The sequence below is a fragment of the Oreochromis aureus genome, linkage group 8 (genome assembly GCF_013358895.1).
Source record: "Oreochromis aureus strain Israel breed Guangdong linkage group 8, ZZ_aureus, whole genome shotgun sequence".
NCBI lineage: Eukaryota > Metazoa > Chordata > Actinopteri > Cichliformes > Cichlidae > Oreochromis > Oreochromis aureus.
Window position 1 is genome coordinate 2,289,458 of NC_052949.1, and position 15,502 is coordinate 2,304,959.

At 44.4% G+C, this 15,502-nt stretch overlaps 1 long non-coding RNA gene across 2 annotated transcripts; it reads right to left on the reverse strand.

Moving 5' to 3' along the window:
• Positions 1-3,685: 3,685 nt before the first annotated feature.
• On the reverse strand, positions 3,686-14,760 carry LOC120441398. Of its 2 annotated transcripts, XR_005614049.1 has the most exons (4): positions 14,062-14,760; positions 13,878-13,941; positions 8,119-8,267; positions 3,686-8,024 (listed from the first exon to the last, which is right to left on the reverse strand). It is a non-coding gene; the product is annotated as an uncharacterized LOC120441398 (long non-coding RNA). The 2 variants fall into 2 exon arrangements; XR_005614048.1 differs by having other exon boundaries at positions 3,686-8,267.
• Positions 14,761-15,502: the final 742 nt, after the last annotated feature.

Sequence of the window (15,502 nt, forward strand, 5' to 3'; positions counted from 1 at the left end):
TCAGCATCACTCTGAGACAGGATATTTCTAATTTTAGAGATGTTGCGCAAATGGAAGAAAGCAGTCTTACATATTTGTTTAATATGTGCGTTGAAGGACATGTCCTGGTCAAAAATGACTCAAGGTTTCTCACAGCATTACTGGAGGCCAAGGTAATGCCATCCAGAGTAAGAATCTGCTTAGATACCATATTTCTAAGATTTTCAGGGCCGAGTACAATAACCTCAGTTTTATCTGAATTAAGAAGCAGAAAGTCAGCGGCCATCCAGGTCTTTATGTCTTTAAGACATTCCTGCAGTTTAACTAATTGGTGTGTGTTACCTGGCTTCATGGATAGATAGAGCTGCGTGTCATCTGCATAGCAGTGAAAATTTATGCTATGTCTTCTAATGATGCTGCCTAAGGGAAGCATGTATAATGTAAACAGAATTGGTCCTAGCACTGAACCCTGTGGAACTCCATAATTGACCTTAGTGGGTGAAGAGGACTCTCCATTTACATGTACAAATTGGAGTCTATTAGATAGATATGATACAAACCACTGCAGCGCAGTACCTGTAATACCTACAGCATGTTCTAATCGCTCTAATAGGATATTATGATCAACAGTATCAAACGCTGCACTGAGGTCTAGCAGGACAAGCACAGAGATGAGTCCACTGTCAGAGGCCATAAGAAGATCATTTGTAACCTTCACTAAAGCTGTTTCTGTGCTGTGATGAGCTCTGAAACCTGACTGAAACTCTTCAAATAAGCCATTCCTCTGCAGATGATCTGTTAGCTGTTTGACAACTACTCTTTCAAGGATGTTTGATATGAAAGGAAGGTTGGAGATTGGCCTATAATTAGCTAAGACAGCTGGGTCTAGAGATGGCTTTTTAAGTAAAGGTTTAACTACAGCCACCTTGAAGGCCTGTGGTACATAGCCGATTATTAGAGATAGGTTGATCATATTTAAGATCGAAGAATTAATTAATGGCAGGACTTCTTTGAGCAGTTTTGTAGGAATGGGGTCTAAAAGACACGTTGATGGTTTGGAGGAAGTAATTATTGAAGTTAACTCAGAAAGATCAATTGGAGAAAAGAGTCTAAATGAATATCAATGATACCAAAAGTAGCTGTAGATAATATTACATCTGTGGGATGATTATTGGTAATTTTTCTCTAATGATAAAAATTTTATTTGTGAAGAAGTTCATGAAGTCATTACTAGTTAACGTTAAAGGGATTGTTGGCTCAGTAGAGCTCTGACTGTTTGTCAGCCTGGCTACAGTGCTGAAGAGAAACCTGGGGTTGTTCTTATTTTCTTCAATCAGTGATGAATAGTAAGATGTTCTGGCTTTATGGAGGGCTTTCTTATAAAGCAGCAAACTATTTCTCCAGGCTAAATGATGATCCTCTAAATTTGTGACACGCCATTTCCTCTCCAGCTTACGAGTTATCTGCTTTAGGCTACGTGTTTGAGAATTATACCACGGAGTCAGGGACTTTGGATTTGAGGCCTTAGTTTTCACAGGAGCTACAGTATCCAGAGTCGTACGTAGTGAGGAGGTAAAATTATTAACAAGATAATCAACCTCTGTTGGAGTAGCGTTCAGATAGCTGCTCTGCTCTATGTTGGTACAGGGCATTGAAGATGATAACAGTGGGTGGATTATATTCTTAAACTTAGTTACAGCACTTTCAGAAAGACATCTACTTTGATAAAGTCTACTCTCCACTGCTGTGTAATCAATTATTGTAAATGTAAATGTTATCAGGAAATGATCAGACAGCAGAGGGTTTTCAGGAAACACTGTTAAATGTTCAGTTTCTATGCCATATGTTAAAACAAGATCTAGAGTGTGATTAAAGTGGTGGGTGGGTTCTTTTACATTTTGAGAGAAGCCAATTGAGTCTAATAACAGATTAAATGCCATGTTGAGGCTGTCATTTTAGCATCTACATGGATGTTAAAATCACCCACAATAATTATTTTATCTGAGTTGAGCACTAAATCAGATAAAAGTCTGAGAAATCAGAGAGAAACTCTGTGTAAGGCCCAGGTGGACGATAGAGATGATAACAAGACTGGTTTCTGAGTTTTACAGCTGGGGTGGACGAGGCTAAGCATCAGGCTTTCAAATGAATTAAAAGTCTGTCTTGGTCTTTCGTTAATTAATAGACTGGTGTGAAAATTGCTGCCACACCGCCCCTCGGCCTGTGCTTCGAGGTTTCTGGTAGTTAGAATGACTCGGGGTGTTGATTCATTTAAACTAACATACTCATCCTGCTGCAACCAGGTTTCTGTAAGGCAGAGTAAATCGATTTGTTGATCAATTATTAAGTCATGTACTAACAGAGACTTGGAGGAGAGAGACCTAATATTTAATAATCCACATTTCACTGTTTTACTCTTTGGTTCAGATGTGGATACTGTATTGTTCTTTCTTTGTGATTTTTATGTTTAAGTTGTTTATTGCTGGTTTTTGGTTTGTTTTTGTCTTTTGGGAGCTGACACAGTCTCAATGGAGATGGGTTTTGGGGGGTAGCAGGAGGAGAGAAGCTGCAGAGAGGCGTGTAAGACTGCAACTCTGCTTCCTGGTCCCAACTCTGGATAGTCATATTTTGGGGGTTTAATAAATTGGTCCATATTTCTAGAAATGAGAGCTGCTCCATCCAAAGTGGGATGGATGCCGTCTCTCCTAACAAGACCAGGTTTCCTCCAGGTTTGCCAATTATCTATGAAGCCCACATCGTTTCTGGGACACCACTCAGACAGCCAGCAATTTAAGGAGAACATGCGGCTAAACATGTCACTCCTGGTCTGATTGGGGAGGGACCAGAGAAAACTACAGAGTCCCACATTGTTTTGGCAAAGTTACACACCGATTCAATATTGATTTTAGTGACCTCCGATTGGCGTAACGGTGTCATTACTGCCGACGTGAATTATGATCTTACTGTATTTACGTTTACCCTTAGCCAGCAGTTTTAAATTTCCTTCAACGTCGCCTGCTCTGGCCCCTGGAAGGCAATTGACTATGGTTGCCGGTGTCTCTAGCTTCACATGTCTGAGAACAGAATCGCCAATTACCAGAGTTTGACCCCGGCGGGGTGTGTCGCCGAGTGGGGAAAAGCAGTTAGACACATGAACAGGTTGGTGGTGTACCTGGGGCTTCAGTTTAAGACTATGCCTCCTCCTCACCGTCACCCAGCCGCCCTCTTTCCCCAGCTGCTTGGGGTCTGCGGGGAACAGCTAGTGGGGCCTCACGCTATCTTCGGCTGCACCAGCTACAGGGGCCTGGCTAGCTACGGGTGAATGAAGGGTGCGGGCCAGTGTCCAATTCAGTAATCCTGGCCTCCAGAGCTGCAAATATGCTACATTTGTTACAGGTATCATTACTGCTAAAGGAGGCCGAGGAGTAACTAAACATCTGACACAATGAGCAGGAAAGTGCAGGAGGGACAGGTGAAGTAGCCATGGTGCTAACGAGTCGGCTACGAGCTAAGCTAAGCTAGCGAAACAGTACAGAGACAGTGAGTGAATACTTTGGCTATAAATTAGGTAGTGAGTACACAGAAAGGGTGATTCAGATGAAGCACGTTAAGATTATACTATGAAAAAGGGATGTATCAAAAGATTTAAATTAAATTGCTAAGCAGAAAAGCTACTCAGAAACACCACTGTGTTTGAGCAGGAACAGGAAGTGATACTATACCACAGAGCGAGCGAACACCAAGTGACAGCGCCACCAAGCGCATCTGTGCAACAGGCTGTTAAACTGCTGAAAGTAGTCGGAAAACCCAAAGTTCCCTGAACGCTGAATCAATCTGATTATCAGAAACCGACACACAAAAAGTTTCCCTGGGGTCTTAAAGTGAAACAGGTGATGGTTGCTGACAGGTGAGGAGATCCACATCGTGTCTCAGTAGACCTGTGGGGGTGGGACATACTGCACAGCAGGTGAGCAGTATGTTCCTGACAGCCTGTAAAAAAGACAACAGAGTTACCTGACAAACTCATGAGCTGACCCACAAAGCAGACCCCACGAGTCACTCCCATATCACACCAACCTTTGTGGCACACAGTTCTCATCATGCTGGATCTATGACATCAGCAGCCGTGGGAGGAGCTAAAGATTGGCAGATGCTCTCTGGTTCCCTGTGTGGTTTTCTAACATGTAAATTACTCCAAGTTCTGCCAGCTTCACTCTGGCACAGCTCAAAGGACCCACAGCTTTCATTTCATAGCAGATATACAAGCTTATTTCAGCTGTGCAGCTGAGCATTTTTACGCAGGAGTATGTGGGAGTGGAGGCAGCCTCAAAAGGAACTGCAGTTCATTAACAACTTTCCTTTGTAGTAATGAAGCCTGGGTGGTGTTTGTTCTTTGCTTATATGTGGACAGCTGATGCACACCTGCCAGGATGCTAACATGTCGCTGAAGCATCTGCTCCTGTCAGTCCTTGTCCGTGTGTTTTTTAACGGTGACAGCACTGATGGAGCCTTTCATGGGTAACTACACCCAAATTAGTCCGCACACACAGAAGCCATGAATCGGTGTTCCTTTGACACAAATCTTTATATTTGTGATTAATTGTGTCCATTTGATGAACACACACGTCTGTTCTGTCTGGTTTTAGCTGAATCTTATCGACCGCCATAGAGGAGGCCGTGCTCCACGTGTTGTCGCCGAGCTCTGCTCTCCTCTAAGAGGCAGAGATGAGGCAGAGATGAGGCCGTGAGGGTGGAGGTGCTCAGTCCACTCACTCAGACTATCCACAGTGCTTCGCCCTGTTACTACGCAACTACCTGCTGGAGTCTTTATATGAGAGCTCAGTCAGCAGGAGCGGTGGGAGGGGGCGCGCTGATGGATGTACAGTATGTATATCTGCAGGAGGAGCGTGAATAGCTTCAGTAATAAATAGATATAGAGATTAATGAAGGGAGGCACTCCGCAGAGGCACAGGTCGAGTCTGTCGATGTGTTTTCAGGAGTAAGACGAGGATGGATGCAGCTGCAGCCTCTCGTTTAAGACAGGACAAGCTGCATTCATGCTGGCGATAGGCAGATGGGAATAAAACAGAAAGGCAGAGTAAAGAGCAGGCACGGGATGACTCCCACAGTTTGGGGCTTTTCATGTGGAACAGACGACGCTGAAAGAAGCGAGACAAAGCTGCAGAATGAGACGGAGACGACTCCCTCGCCATCTTTGTGTGTGGTCAAAAGCTTTGTGGTGATCACGAGTGAATACTCTGAAAATTGCAAAGGCGGTCGAGAAGAGAAGAAAAACAGACGTGTGTCTGTTATTGTGGCTGCTGCATGATAGGAACATGAGCAGAAACACAAAGACTGAGCTCTCTGAAGTGTGTTTGAGTGTTAGAAGCAACAGCCTCTTATTTTGCTCTAATATAGATCCTGCTCAAGCTTTTACATCTGCAGACTTCTGAGGCTCAGAGTGACGGATGTGACTGCTGTGGCCGTATTTCTCCCACACTGGCTTCTCTAAAAATCCTTCTCATGATATACAAGATCTTAATGACCTCTCAGACTGATGGTTTACTTCTGGTTCCTGTTATTTACAAGTACAGACTTTTACAGATTAGGCTTAAAACATTCCTTTTTTATGAAACATACAGTCAGGTGACCCTGAATCCTCCCTTAGCTATGCTGCAATAGATGTAGGCTGCTGGGGGATTCCCATGATGCACTGGGTGTTTCTTCTTCACTCACTTCCTCCCCTCACCCCAACTGTTTGCAGTAGATGGCCCCGCCCCCTCCCTGAGCCTGGTCTTGCAGAAGGTTGCTTCCTGCTAAAATGGAGTTTTTCCTTCCCACTGTCACCAAAGTGCCTGCCTGTAGGGGTTTTTCTAATTGTTGGGGTTTCTCTGCATTATTGTAGGGTCTCTACCTTACAATATAAAACACCTGAAGGTAACTGCTGTTGTGATTTGGCGCTGTATGAATGAAACTGGATTGAATTTGACCAACAGGTGGACGGCTGTAGCTTCTAGCTGTCAGCTTGGCTTTACCTCAGCCGACTGGAGTCCCTGAACTGGACCTGTGGACCATGTTTGTGCTGTTTCAGGTGTGACCAATAATACGGCTCCTGTGAGGTTATTATAAACCTCTTCTCTAAATATGGTCACATCTTCTGTCTTCATTGCCAGGGCTAATGATGAGCTGCTCCGGTGTTGTAGAAAGGATTGTTCTGATAGTGATGTGTCTATGCAGCTGATGATGTGTTTTCACCATTATTACTGCTTCAAAAAGACATAAGACAAGAATAACATGATACCGGTAATCCCTCTGCAACCATACAGTCATTACTCTGTAATTACTCATCAGCCTGAAACATTAACAGCCACAGTGCAGCTACAAGCCCTGTGATCTAAACTAGCAGCTAAACTTCTCCAAAACAAAACCATTTAACTCAAACTCACAGCTACAGATTGTTTCATGGAGCGCTAATGAGAGCAGAGACACATGTTAAGAGCTGAAACACATTAGAGGCAGATTTGTTTCAGTTCTCCAGCCGACGGTGGAAGATGAGGGCTGACGGAGGATTATGAGTCACGCTTGTGCGGGGGTGAGAGTTGAGGATGATGATGCTGACGATGAGGCGTGGAGGGCGTGATTTAAGCAGACGGCTGTGATGGAAGCTGCTCGCCTGATCACCTCAAGGAGACGCCCACTCCTTCTCCACAGACACACAGAATGCACTCGGTGTTTCTTCTTCACTCACTTCCTCCCCTAACCCCAACCGGTCTCAGCAGATGGGCCCGCCCCTCCCTGAGCCTGGTCCTGCAGGAAGTTTTACATGGCGCCATGAAAACCAGGAACCACAGCCGTTTAGTGAATCGCACTAATGTTAAATCCATGTGGAGCACTGAAAATATTAACCCCACTGTCATTTACTCAGTGATTTGTTCTCATTAAGAGGATCCACGATGTGAGAACGTCAGATTTCCGACCTGTGAATGCTTTTCAATGTTTCCCACCATCAGACCAACGCTCACAGGTCGACGACCCTTGAACACAAAAGCTTCGGTGCATCACATTCATGCCCTAGCTTGGCACGGCTGTATATAGATATGAAAAAGCCCAAATTAATGTCTGCTATCTTCAGAATAACAAAGGATCTCACTTTGTTTCCTGGGTGGAAAGCATCCTTCTTGCTTCATAAAGCAGTTGTGTGCAAATTAAATTGGCCGTCAGCTATAATTTCTTATTCTTTTCTACATAACAAAACTGCAGCTCATCTTTGAGGCCTTTTATCACGGCTTAGAGACAAATACTGCAGACACAGCCGCAGGCGTCTCCGTTTGTCAGAATCACAGTATTCAGCAAAATCTGGCTGCTTTTTGTTCCCCTGGCGGTGTTGTGCAGCTCCAGCAGGGGTGTAGCAGTATGAGGCGCCGTTACATGGGCGTGCGGTGACTGTCTCCTTTGAGGATTTGGTGGGCTGGAGGAGGTTTGCTCGGATTGGAAGCTGTAATCCGTCTGAAGAATGGGATTTAGGAGAACATCCAGGTGCTACAAGGCTTAGAGCGAGCCGCGGCGATGCAGGTCAGGGTTCTGGCATCGACACCGGCCGAGGGTCGGTTTGTCAGTGTGAGGGCGGAGAGGCCGTGACGCTGAAACGAGGCAGAATCACCAAAGAACCAGGTGTTTCGAAGTTCAAGTGACTCTTAAGATACAAAACGACAAATCCTCAAACAAGAGTGACCAGCTTCCCTGTCGCCTCTGATTCAGTGACTGAGCGTGCACCCACCCCGAGGCAAACCCACTGCAGTTTAAAACACTTCTGAGTTCATGAGCGAACAAGCAGCAGCCTCTGGGCTGGAAAATGAAACCCCAACGTTCCCCTAATGCCCGGTCGAGCCTCCTAACTGCAGCTCTGCTTTTTGTTACTCACTCATTTGCAGTTTTAAAGTTTGGATTATTAGGGGCGTGGCTTCTTTGACTGACAGGTGGATGGCAACACGGGCAGTTGTAGCTGCAAGCTGTCTGACCGGTTTCACCTCAGCTAAATGGAGTCCCTGAGAAAGACCATGTTTTACATTTCTGATAAATAATATGGCATCCTGTGTGAATAACTACACCAACAGTCCATCACCTGTGAGCCATACACACCTATATGGATGAAGCTTGCTAGCAGAGCTAGCTGGTTAGCACCACCCTGTCCAATCACGGTGACTCCTGCCTCCAAACTCTACATGGCCGCAGCTACAATGCCAACACTGATGCATGGAGTTCAGAAACCATCTGTGTTTGTGTACCGTCTGTGGGAGAGAGTTAAAGACAAACGTTCACCATCACATACAAACACACTAACATCGTGATGTCGTGAAGTTTCCACAGCTTTGTGATTTTAATGGCAACTTAAAATGTGAAACAAGTTAAGAAGAGCTTCAATGAACGCTCAGATCCTTTGAGATGAAAATATTTTAGTTCTTTTTGATTTAATTGACGTTTTTATTTATCCAAGAATATGTTGCACTACAGAAGCTGCAGACAGGCGCTGCTTCTCACTGAGCCTTTAAAACTGGCTGCAGACATAAATACCATCTGCTGGGACGTGAAGGAGATGAACCAACTTCTTGTTATAGTCAAAAGACAGAAATGTAATCTAATAAACTGTTATGGTTATTTTAAGGCACTTCATCAAAACAAGACCAGCAGAGTTATTTTTATGGTGACTGTTCTTATATGATCATAACATTAACACGATACACCCACACAAACACTCAGATGACTCCAGTAAAATACAATAGTGCTCAACATATGACGGACGACGCAGACGTACACTTCTGGTCTCATGACAGCGCGTCATCATGTGATGTGACAGTGATCTTACTGAGAACTTTAAAGTAAGGAGAACGAAATCAATGTCAAACTGTTGTTGAAGAAAAACCGTAACAGACTGTGTCTGCAGCCAAACTATCTCCACTGCAGGGGCGTCAAATACGCCATCGTGTCCGACGCGTACAGAACAGAGGAAGCTGAAGTACTTTGAGCATTTGATTAGGATGCCTTCTACGCCCAACTCAGAGGAAACCCTGCTTAGACCAACAACCACCTCTAAAACCATATTCCTCATCAGGCCTGGAGTGCCTGGAGATGTCCCGGGAAAAACTGGCTGGCCCGATGTTACCAGGAAAGGTCATGGATAAATGGAAGAAAAGGGATGGATAGTGGAAAAATAAAGCTTACGTGACACTGAAAAGGGACATTGAGCTGAATTTTAAAGAACACCTGTCCCTCACTAGAAGATGATCTGTCGTGACTTTAAAGACCTTTTAACCAAACAAACAGCTTTTCTCCATCAATGCAAACATTTCCTTCTGCTGATCCAGTCTGGAGTTGTGTTTGAGCCTAGGACAGGACAGAGAGTCGGTCATTCCCACCCACAGCCACATAAGAATCACCAGAAGATGCAAACTCAACACAGATTCAAAGCTTGTTGCTGTGAGATTGTGATTCGAACCATCATATCGAGCTGCCACTGTGCTGCACATACAGCAGCAGTCCTCAGAGAGAAGGGGAGGAGGTGGGGAGTGGAGACTGACGGCTAAAGGGCGGAAAAAGATGTTCAAACATGGAGCGAGGGAGAAAATGGGAATGTAAAGTCTCTCTTTCCTCTGCTGTGTGAGTGTCAGCTTGTATATATTCAAGGCAAGAAGCATCATTCAGAGCGAGAATGTCCGGCGTTCCCCCAACAACGCTGTCAATCGAGCGCCAATCGCTCAGTAGGTGTGTAATCATGATAAGCTGCAGGTTCAGCCACTGATTAGTGCAATAGCAAGCACAATGCAGAAGCTCCATACACTAAACTCTGCAATTCCACATCCAGTCATCAAACATTGAATGCTACTCATGCATTTCCATATAATGATGTTAAACTTTATCGTTTGTTTGCTCCTGTGTTTGCATGTGGGCATTTTTCAGGATCTGTAACAGGGACCGAAAACTACGCTCTGCTTTTAAACACATTTAAAAATCTGATTGTTCCTCACTGACGAGCTGCTGCAAGGTTCAAATGAAAACTTTTGCACCCTGCTTTCATTCTGTGGGGTGCCACCAGCTGGCACAGCGGCTAAACCCCTCAAAGAACCAGTATGGGGTTAAATGGAAGCTATCTTTAGAACATTTTCACCACTTTACCTGCACTCAGGCAGTGCTTTCTGAGAAAGAAGTGAAGCCATTAACCTCCACCAGACTTCACTGACAAAAACAGTCATTTTAGAGTGCAGAGTCCAGGAGGTGTTTGTTTCCTGCTGCCACTTAGTTTGTGTTAGCGTTTGATTTTTTTTGTTTTAATTTGCAGCTCTGGATCCATTGGGGCCACTTAGCAGCAACAAATTGATGAGAACAGGGATTTATGCCATTTCCATAACCAGTAATAAAATGCAAAGCACAAAGGTATAAACTGTCTCATTTATTTTTGTTGCGGCCAGGTGCATTCATAACGAGCAGATATCCAGGATGCAATAAAAGTAAAAGCAAAATAATAATAAAAAGCTCAAATGTTTCCTCTTCTGCAGGGAAAAACATTATTTCTCCCTTTTTAAAAAAGGGAAAACAAAATATTGTTTTAGCTAGCCACACTTTGCAGCTCGCAATTTAAATGTCACACATGACTAAAGCAGATGAGCCACAAAAAACTGTCATGTACAAAAATGTAGCAAAGCATTTGATAAAATATCAGAAACAATCCTGATATATATGCAGACCTGCAGTGGTCCTAGTATGGAACCCAGGGGGACTCCTGCTAACTAAAAGCTTATTGGTTCAAACCAGTGCTCCTCCCTTGTGTCAAATGCTATCCGTCTATCCAACCATGCATTATCTACTTTTTATCTGGGTCTGAGTCACGGGGGCGGCGGACTGAGCAGAAGTGAACATCCATGGCTTCAGGGTGTTATGTGGGGACACCAGTAATCTCTCCAGCATCCTCTGGGTCTCCCCAGGGACTCCTCCTGGTATGACGTGCCCAAAACAACTCATGTATGAGGCGTTCAGGAGGCAACATGTTCAGATGAATCACCTCAACTGGTTCCTCTGAGTGTGAATGAGCGGTGATGTCCCCTGATCTCCTTGGAGGAACTCTTCAACCTTTCCCTGAGGCTGAGGCTGGTCCCAGGCGTCCTCTGGAGGAAGCTCATCTGCACTGCTTATAAACAGTTTGTGTTGGTCACTACGCACAGCTTATGGCCACAGAATGGCTTTACTAGAACTCCTTCCATCGGGGCAACAACATTGGTGTAGTGCTGCGAGTGCCCACCAGGATGGACCCACGCCAACACTTTTTTTTTCAAGAGGGGAAATAGAAGATTTGGACTTTGCACACTCTGATTAATTTTATATGTTTTGAAGTATTAGAACCCCGAAAAGTTGATTCTGTTTATCTGAATGTAGCGTTTTGTTTCATCACTCATCCAGGTGACTTCTTCAGTCTCAGCTGACTGCAGGTTTCAAATCTTATAAACAGTACATTTGCATAATGACTGAAACTCGCACCACTGACAGAACAATGGGCTGTGAGGTCAGTTCCTTGATCATTAATATGCAAATTCTCATGATCATTGATCAACAACCACTGATCAATGGCCATGAGTACCATTCACAGAGAGTTGGGGAATGGCTGCAGCACAGCATTGTAAGATGGTGACAGATGGACCCTCAGGCCCCCTCCTCCATTCACAGATGGTCTTTCCCTTTTCATGTAAACGGCCTCCTTGGCTCAAAGCAGCGTTCTAATAAAGTATTAGAAGATCAATCATTCACACAAGTAATCATATAAAAACAAATAAAGTTCTATTTAAGCTTTGATTTGACTCAGTCACGCATGCTTCTCATGCACACAGTGTGTTATCTTGGTGACCTGCTAAATAAGCGACACCTCTCACTCCTGAATAGTGAGCGCTGAAAGACGAGTGACTTTGCATACCGATGGCCTCCTTTAAAATCGATACACGGTGTTAGAGCGATGATGAAAATGCAGCACAGACAGGAAGTGTTCATGCTGCTCTCCTGGCCGTGGGTGTGGGAATGTCTTTACCTTGCAGACAGAGCCCAGCTGCACAGAAGAATCATGGAGGATTCTGGAAATACCTCCAAACTTTGCTAACTGCTGTTAAACCGCCTCGTGGGCTTTTCAGAGATTCTCTGGGATTTCTTTTTCGTTTTAGAAAAACAGATATCGAGAATCCAGAGTGAAAATTCCACCTGGTTTATTTCTCCTCCCGAGCTACTCGTCTTCAGTAAGTGCGCTGTGGCCAAGTGATGGCAGGAGTTTGCAGCACTTTCAGTGAATCTGCATATTAATGGCAGTGAAGCAGCCTCCATTTCATGCCCGTGTGGCTTCAGAGTCCCTCCTCTGTATTTCATGTGCACATCTCAGCCATGATAACATAACCTCGCTTGATTTACACACACTGACCCATCTCCCTGTGTGACAGCGGCTCAGCCTGTAACCATATAATGGCCCATAACTGCCCGGCACAACTGGACTCTCACAATCATATTGGCTTTTATTTCTTCCAGCTGCTGGAGGTAAAGTGAGTAATGAGCTGTTTTATCCAGAAGGCACAACTCAGCAGCAGGGGAGGAGGAGGAGGAGGGATGTGCCATACATATTTCTAAGCAGGGTTTTGCCACAGGGTAGCAAGAGGTTTGGGTGTAACCGACACTGAAAAAGTGAAAGAATCCTTTCGGTACGGAGAAGAGAGGAAATCTGTCCTGCTGCTCTTCTTCAGCTCAAGCCAAGAATTTATATATGATTGTACAAACCTGCAAACAGAAAGGCCCCAGCAGGCCAGCGGAGTCAGACCTGGAGCTTCATGGTGTGTGGGTGGGGTTTGTGTTGTCTGGTGATTCTAAATTGGCTGTAGGTGAATGTGGGTATAAAAGGTTGTTGGTCCTGTGAAAGACTGTACCATGCCTCTCACCCTAGGACAGCTGGGACAAATTTCAACCCTGAACTGGATAACGAGGATGGATGGGTGGACAGGCGAACCTCTGTCTCAAAAAGTATCGAATGTCTCAATAAAAATACTTAGAACTATGTATTAGATCAAAATTAGTACAAAGGCAACATATGAAATAACAAAATTGTGAAACCAAACAACAGCAGGACATTGAGCGGCCCGTAACCACAGGGTTTTGGTCTACACTGTCAACTGGATGGAGCAGGTCTGCAGCGAGTGCCACTGCAGAATGCAGGCTATGTGTGTTTTAATGACACAAATTATGTGATAATTAGATACACAGTTACCGTTAGCTGTTTACCATTAGCTGTTTACTGCTAGCCGTTTACTGTTAGCTGTTTGCTGCTAGCTGTTTACCGTTAGCTGTTTACTATTACCTCTTTACTGTTAGCTGTTTGCTGCTAGCTGTTTACTGTTAGCTGTTTACCGTTAGCTGTTTACCGCTAGCTGTTTGCCGCTAGCTGTTTGCCGTTAGCTGTTTGCCGCTAGCTGTTTGCAGTTAGCTGTTTGCAGTTAGCTGTTTACCGCTAACTGTTTACCGCTAGCTGGTTAACGTTAGCTGTTTACCGCTAGCTGTTTGCCGCTAGCTGTTTGCAGTTAGCTGTTTACCGTTAGCTGTTTACTGTTAGCTGTTTGCTGCTAGCTGTTTACTGTTAGCTGTTTGCAGTTAGCTGTTTACTGTTAGCTGTTTGCTGCTAGCTGTTTACTATTAGCATGTCACTTCTGTGACTTTTCTGTTTCCCAAAAATATTTATGCTGTCATCTCAGATATTGTTTTCTTTTCTTTTTGTGAGCTTTTCCTGTATTTTTTTCTAATTCTGTTGCATTATGTGTGCTTTCGCAGTATTTTTCTATTTCCTGGTGTTTTCTTAAGTCGCAGTGCGTGTAACCTTGCCATCGTACCTCCATATCTATTCCAACATCATGCTTGCCTGTAGTCGTCACCGTTCACCTTTCAGCTGCAGTCCTGTATGGGAACACATGTATCTTTAAGAAACACAGCAGCTTGTCTGCTCAGGTTTCAAACAGTTGCAGAACTTTGGTAAATGAAGGAGTGACGTAGCAAAGTGTTTCTCAGTTCCTCCACCTGCTCTTTGGAAAGTTGTGTCAGTATTTGGGGGAAACAAATCCATGTTAATATCACGTCTGCTGCTCAGCCTTATTGTGCATTTGCTCTGTCAGGAAAGTTAAACTTTCCTTGTTGAATTCTTATAAGCTTAAAATTTGATTTGCAGAATTTGACTGATACGCCGCATCCATCCATCCACCTGTCATTCAGTTAGCAAGAAAGCTAACAGCCAGCAAAGCCATCTTTCACCTCTGGTGTCACTTCGTGTACCCGTCACTTTGTCATATGTCCGACTGCTCAGCGAAACACGACGCCAGCGAGGCACCTCGCCCGTGAAAAATCAGATATTCCATCTGCCGGCTCGTCAGAGCAGGTGGCACATGTAACCATTTAGTCAAGTCGGGCTGTCTGTCTACCCCGACAGTCGCCGTGGTGACAGCCAAACGTGCTGCAGAGCCAACGTTAAAAGCCAGGGGACAGCTGACATCCTGCACATCCCGGTGTGTCGGTTTAAATATTCCTCGCGGTGCATCCGACTAAATCTTCCCCCTAATTGACAGAGCAGAGGATGTTTTCTGCCAGGCGCACTGACGGCTGGATGCAGCAGAGAGAGGGAGAGGGAGGGGGAGGCTCGAGGATCCACAGAAATGTCTCCTCTGCTCAGCACCGGCTCACTCTTACTTATGAACCAGTGATGTTATTTTACCTTACAGAATATGCCAGGTATGTGAAACACGAGCAACATCACCTTACATTCATTCAGACGCAGCAGCAATGTGTGCTGCTCAAGAACAGTACTGTTTCCTGCTGCAGTTTACTCACAGCAGCTAGTTTTACTTTAATGTGTTTCTATCATTTCATTAATTTGTCACATCCGAATAAACACTGGCATTGTTTACTTTTTAGTATTTTACTCCCTGGTGTTTTCTCAGGTTTAAAGAAAGGTTGTGCTTTTGCTTTAAGTACCTACCTACAATGTCTGAAACAAGCTGCTTAAGCTCCTCCCACTTTAAGGTAATTTTATTCTGATTGGGTGCCCCTCACAAACAGTTTGAACAGTGTGTTTCTGAAATGCAGCTAGCTTAGATGAAAGGAAAGTATCTGACACCCTGAGAATAAAGATTATCTCAAAACCCTGAAGGATGATTCTTGAAGACATCCGATCAAACCGGTAAGAAAAGACTTCTAATGTGGTGAGAGCTGCGGAGAGTCTCCTGAGAGGAGGTTGGAACAATCACATTTTAAAGGATCTTAAATCACACTGCATGTATTTATGGGTTGTTTTTGCATTATATGGCTCAGAGAAAATCAAAACAACAGAAAAAGTAAAGTTGTTTCAAAGCTGTGAGCAGTCTGGATGAGGCTGATCTCCAGGTTGTTGGAAACAGACTCAGAGCAAGTGCTACATTTTCAGGTTGCTTGGAGTGAAAAGCATTAAATGGCTCCAGGGACCCACTAA